This window comes from Bactrocera latifrons, unplaced genomic scaffold, assembly GCF_001853355.1.
Source record: "Bactrocera latifrons isolate USDA-ARS-PBARC rearing strain unplaced genomic scaffold, ASM185335v1 scaffold_20, whole genome shotgun sequence".
NCBI lineage: Eukaryota > Metazoa > Arthropoda > Insecta > Diptera > Tephritidae > Bactrocera > Bactrocera latifrons.
This window is the reverse complement of record NW_017535519.1, coordinates 1492238-1498239: the sequence shown is the minus strand read 5'-3', so window position 1 is coordinate 1498239 and position 6002 is coordinate 1492238. Positions and strand designations below refer to the sequence as shown.

The 6002-nt window shown below is 37.2% G+C and overlaps 1 protein-coding gene across 2 annotated transcripts in view; it reads right to left on the bottom strand.

The window, feature by feature from the left end:
- The window catches only part of LOC108968019 (flotillin-2), a 402447-nt gene that overhangs the window by 97547 nt on the left and 298898 nt on the right, over positions 1 to 6002 (bottom strand). The gene's annotated exons all lie outside the window — the stretch shown is intronic.

The following is a 6002-nucleotide window of genomic DNA, read 5'->3' as shown; positions in this document are numbered from 1 at the left end:
GCGACGAATAAAACTAGAACTACGCGCTCTCAGCGCCAACTAGCGAAAATACCGCAAGACTTTTTTGACAACCTAATATATAAAAAGGTATAAATATGGATTGCAATATGTACACATGTACTAAGTAAGGTGTTTATGGAAAATATAGTGTAAAATCTATGATCATATTTGTCAAATAATTTTATTCTCAACATTGTCAACCATAGAAAATCTTTCACAAGCAATTTTAACAAATTGTAAATAAAACGCAAAATATTTAATTATTCATCAATGTTTATTCTGTCGCCTTCAAAGTCCAATCAAGTTATCAAAACAAGCCTTCCGGGGGAAGGGGACGGAAACGTTTTCAAGAGAAAAGAAATTACTTTTTAAATTTATTTCTTAAATATGGATTAAGTAATTTTATTCGGTCCTCCGTATATTATTAAACATACTTTTGACAATCTAAGATAATTTTTTCATGTAGAAATATTGAAGCATAAGCCGGTAACAGAGCTTCTCCCAGAACGTCTTAAGAAAAAAATACTTTGCGGTGTTTCCCATAATCGGCTGGAAATTATCCGCAAATTAAAAACCAAGAAAAATTAGTGTAATTATAATCAAATCCTCCCCTCAACGCTCTCTGGTAATTTTTCTTCATTGATAAATTTTTGGCGGCCCTTTAAAGTGAAAGCTGGTATTTTCCACTAAAAAAAATTCCGTCATTTTGTGAATGTAAAACAACAAAAAACGATAACTTCGGCTGCACCGAAGCTAATATACCCTTCACAGTTGCATTTTTTTTTAATAACTATGTGTTCAGTTTGTATGGAAGCTATATGTTATAGTAAACTAATCTGAACAATTTCTTCGGAGAAAACATTGTTGCCTTATGCAGTAATCCATGTCAAATTTCGTGAAGATACCACGTCAAATGCTAAAGTTTTCCATACAAGCCCTTGATTTCGATCGTTCGGTTTGTATTTCAGTTATATGTATAGTAATCCGATTTTTCGGAGATTACATTGTTGCCTTGGAAAATAATCCATACTGAATTTGGTGTATACTTATATCTTCTCAAATGTGAAAGTTTTCCATACAAGTCTTTGATTCCGATCGTTCGGGTTGTATAGCAGCTATATGTTATAGTGGTCTGATATGGGCCGTTCGGACAAATAGCAGCTTCATGAAGAGAAAATGACGTTTACAAAATTTCAAAACGACATCTTGAAAACTGAGGGAATAGTTCATATATATACAGACATACGAACATGGCTAAATCGGCTCAGCTCAACCTACTGATCATTTATATAATATATTAGTTTGTCAAAAAGGTCGTGCGGTATTTTTATTGAATTTTCAATTCTTCATAAAATTGGTTACAATAATGCGATTCAAGTCAAATATGCGCCGTTGTTCGATGACGCGTTCACAACGAGATGCCAACTTCATAATGCCCCTCTCATAGAAGCTCGCTTCCTTATTGGAGAGCCAACTTGGAGAGCCAATTTTCACAGGACTCTCTTGCGGCCAACTTCAGACTACCAAGCGCGTTCGCCATGGACAGAAACAGGTGGTAATCACTTGGTGCGAGATCCGGACTATACGGTGGATGCAAAAGAACCTCCCATCCGAGCTCCCGGAGATTCTGGCGCGTCACTCAAGATGTGTGTGACCTGGCGTTGTCCTGATGGAAGACAATTCGGTCTCTGTTGATCAAAGATGGCCTCTTCTGCATGAGTGCTGCTTTCAAGCGATCCAGTTGTTGGCAGTACAGGTCCGAATTGRGCGTTTGGCCATAGGGAAGCAGCTCATAGTGGATTATTCCCTGGCAATCCCACCAAACACACAGAAGAACCTTCCTGGCCGTCAATCCAGGCTTGGCCACCGTCTGGGCTGCTTCAACGCTTTTCGACAACGACCGTTTGCGCCTTACGTTATCGTAAGTGACCCACTTTTCATCGCCAGTCGTTCATCATTTGCAACTTTTAGGGGGTTTTTGCCATTTTATGGTCATAAAGATCGTCCACTTGTGCTCGCTAATCGTGAATTGATGCCAATAAGACAAATAATAGTTCGAAATAATGGAAATATTGTTGCCGTCCAGGCAAGCATGGTTGATGATAGCAATTTTTCGATTTCAAGTCGTTCTCACCTGGCGGATTTTGAGAAAGAATTTGGGCTGGCATCCATCTAAATTGTTCCTACTCAAGAACTGAATATTTGACCGCCGTTAACGTGGTGATTTTGCTGATTTTGCTGATTTTGCCGTGGAACAACTTTAAAACAAAAATTTCGTTTTTTTTAAGAAAACCATCTTTTCTGATGAGACTCACTTTCACCTGAGTGGTGCGGTAAATGTGTCGATTTTAGTGCGAAAAAATCCACAAATTATTCATGAAATATCATTACATTCACTTAAATCAATTATTAAAAGAGAGTGATTAGATTAAGAAAGCCAAAAATTAAAAAAAGGCAAACATTGAATTTTTAAGACCCAAGCGGGGAACAATATTTGGATGCCACATTGCTGTAAAACCTTGGATGCAAAGCCAAAGCCACCAAAGAGGAACTAATCGACGGTTAAAACTGGATTTGTCAATGTTTACACTGGACTTTATTAAAAAAACTATATGATTAACTTAGAGTTTCTGAAGTCTTTATCGACAAAGATGGAAACTTAATTTCTTTTAAATTTTTACAGTTTAAAAGTAAAAATGTACAGTTTTTCATCAACAAAAAAAGAAAAAAATAAATAAAGTTAGAATAGGGGGGTGTTATCTTGATGACCCATTTTGCGTTTGAGAACTTGTGTATTGTTTTGCTTTTTAATACACCTGTCTCTTATACACATCTAGATGTGTATAAGAGACAGGTTGTCAGACTTGTTAAAAAAAAAAAATAATAATAATAATAATAAAAATAAAAATAAAGTTAGAATAGGGGGGTGTTATCTTGATGACCCATTTTTTGTTTGAGAATTTTTGTATTGTTTTACTTTTTAACACAATAAAAATTATATTGAATCGTATTTTTTATAGCTCATTTCGAGGTAAATTGAATAAAGAAAGTTGGAAATTCTATAGCTGTAGCTGAAATATTATGGATAATAGTTCACATCAACCAAGCATGCTTAGGGAGCGCAGTGTATATAACAAATCCAGTTGTTGAATGGTGATGTATATTATATTTTTGCTTAAAAATGGCTTAAACTCGTACATATATTAAGCATAGAGGGTTGTGGTACATGACTGCAAGAAGAAAGATTCAAACTACTTCATTAACTTAACTGAACTTTCATATTATAAGTATGAATACATTTACAGCCAAGTCAATTTGCAATTCCATATGTTTGCTTCGGGAATGTTTTCGTTTTTATAAACTTTTTAATGGGTACTCGTGTGTCATTGTCAATTAGAGAGATATTATCTCAACACACACTAATTAACTTAAGAGGGACCTTAAAAACGGTTGTACCAATCCTTAGTATTTATAAGTAATGACGACTAGATGTATTATTGACGATTTTATCCTTTTTGGTCATATTTAACAGAAAAAGATGGTATCTGAGTTTTTTTAAGATATACACCTCACGTACCACATTGAAAAATATATCTTTGTTCAATATACATAGATGGTATAATGACCGAAGGTTTTTGCTTAAGGGAACCGAAGCATACAGATACAACGCTAATGGATAGAGACGCCATTTTAATTTCCTTAAAATATCTCACATGTTTACTGATATATGTATGCGGTATAAGTTAACCAAAATGTGCGTTTGCTTGGTATAAAAATTAGACTACTGCAAAAAAACGAGACGGAAACGAATAAAAGAGATTTCAGGTCGTTCGACTATGATCGAATCGCTACACAACCGCTATTATGCTACCAATTGGTTGGGTTTTGTAAGTATTACAAATTTCGTGTGCACTGGCTGTTCAATAAGTTTTTTCATTGGATAAGAGAGGGCGTTGCTACCAGCCCACATTTTTTTTGCTTTACTCTTCTCCGCTCTTCTTATGAACGTACGTGAAGTTTCATTTCAATATGTCAATTCATTCATTGTTTACAAGCCACTTGTCACAGTATTTTTTTGCAAAGGAAAAAATTGAATATTGTGCAGTGATAAAATTCTTATTTTTGGAAGGTGGAGCACCAAAAGAAATTCACCAAATTTTTCGTCTTCATACAATTAGAACAGTAGAAAGATAGTTTGCTGAATTTAAACGCCGTCCAAGGCTTGCAGACGATCCACGGACGATCCCTTCACGGACGTAATAAATTCGTGAAAAAGACCCGGTTTGCAGAAGAAAAAAATCCGTTTTTCATCAGAGCAATGCACCGTGTTACAAGAGTATTTTGACAATAGCTAAAACCCATGAATTAACGCGCATCCAACGTATTCACCAGATTTGGCGCCAGCGACTTCCATTTGTTTCCAGAACTCAAAAAATGTATGCGTTGCAAGCGTTTTTCAAGCAAAGCAAGAGGTCATAACGGCTGTTGAAGCGTATTTTGCAGATCTTCCGAATTCGCACTTCAGAGATGGGATCCACATATTGGCTGATCGTTGGAGCAAGTGTATTAAAGTTCAGGGAGTTTATACTGCATAATAAAGTGCATTTTGAATCATGAAATTCTGTTTTTCTTATCAAACGACAAAACTTATTGAACAACCTAGTCATTATTATTGTTATGAGTTGTATTTTTGTATAGCGTGTTGCGTTCTCCTCAATTACATAATTCTAATGAGATGCTGTGACCTTTAGGCAGCATTGGCTGAAAACACCATTGCAGTTCACCGTTCGTAGATCATAATTGTAAACCTTGCGTTCATGTCTACGCCTTCTCTATTCATCGCCAGTCAGTTATACGCATAATTATCAATAAAATGTTAACAATATTAGTACGAAATGCATTAATTTGTATTGAAACAAGCATGAGAAACGCACTTATTCTAACCACTATTATAAAAATATGGTTCTTACGATCAGCTCAGTCAGTACTTAAAATACTGTGGCAAGTTTAATAAATCAACTCTTGAGACAAGCGCTACGCAAGTAATTTACAACAAGGACCAATATAATCCCCGATTCACTTCATATAAAATATAGATATTATATTAAAGGGTAAAGGTAAGAAGATGCTATATTTGAAGGAAGTAATGAGCACATACTACTTTTGCAGAGTCACAATGCCAAATCTACTGAGCAATCAATGCGCTGCACAAAGCGTCGGCACTTTCAGCAACTTGGTGAACACGCTAATCCAGACTCTGTTGGTCGCACAGTGTGAAGTCTCATCGCCCGAGCTGTGGCCAAAAGATTACGCAGTTCATGCATTGGAACATGGTTTGGACACGTATGATTTTGTGGTGGTAGGTGCGGGCTCGGCGGGTTCAGTGATGGCCAGTCGGCTGAGCGAGAATCCAAACTGGAAAGTTTTGGTGTTGGAGGCAGGTGGTGATCCGCCACAAGAGTCAGAGGTGGGCGTGTCAACTTATTATAATGAAACAATTCTCACAACAATTCTCGCATTTCTACAGGTGCCAAACTTTTCCTTAGCCTTGCAGCATACAAATTATACTTGGAATTATTTTACTGAATATAGCGATAGGGCTTGCTTGGGATTTGTTGATCGGCGTTGTTATTTGACACGCGGTAAAATGATTGGCGGCACAGGTGCTATTAATGCCATGCTTTATGTGCGTGGAAACCGCCGTGATTACGACCGTTGGGCTCAAGCTGGCAATGCAGGCTGGGGTTGGGACGATGTGTTACCATACTTTGAACGTTCCGTACACAAAGTGGGTAGTGACAAACATCCTCAGGGTTATGTAACAGTCAATACTTTTCCGGTCACCGATCCGGAGTTAGAACAAATGATCTATGCAGGTAGTGCAGAGTTGGGCATACCACGTGTTCACGTATTCACCGAAGGCAGTGAGACCGGGTATTCCAACATACCGGGCAATACTCGGAATGGACGTCGCACGAGCACCGGAAAGGGACATCTCGCTC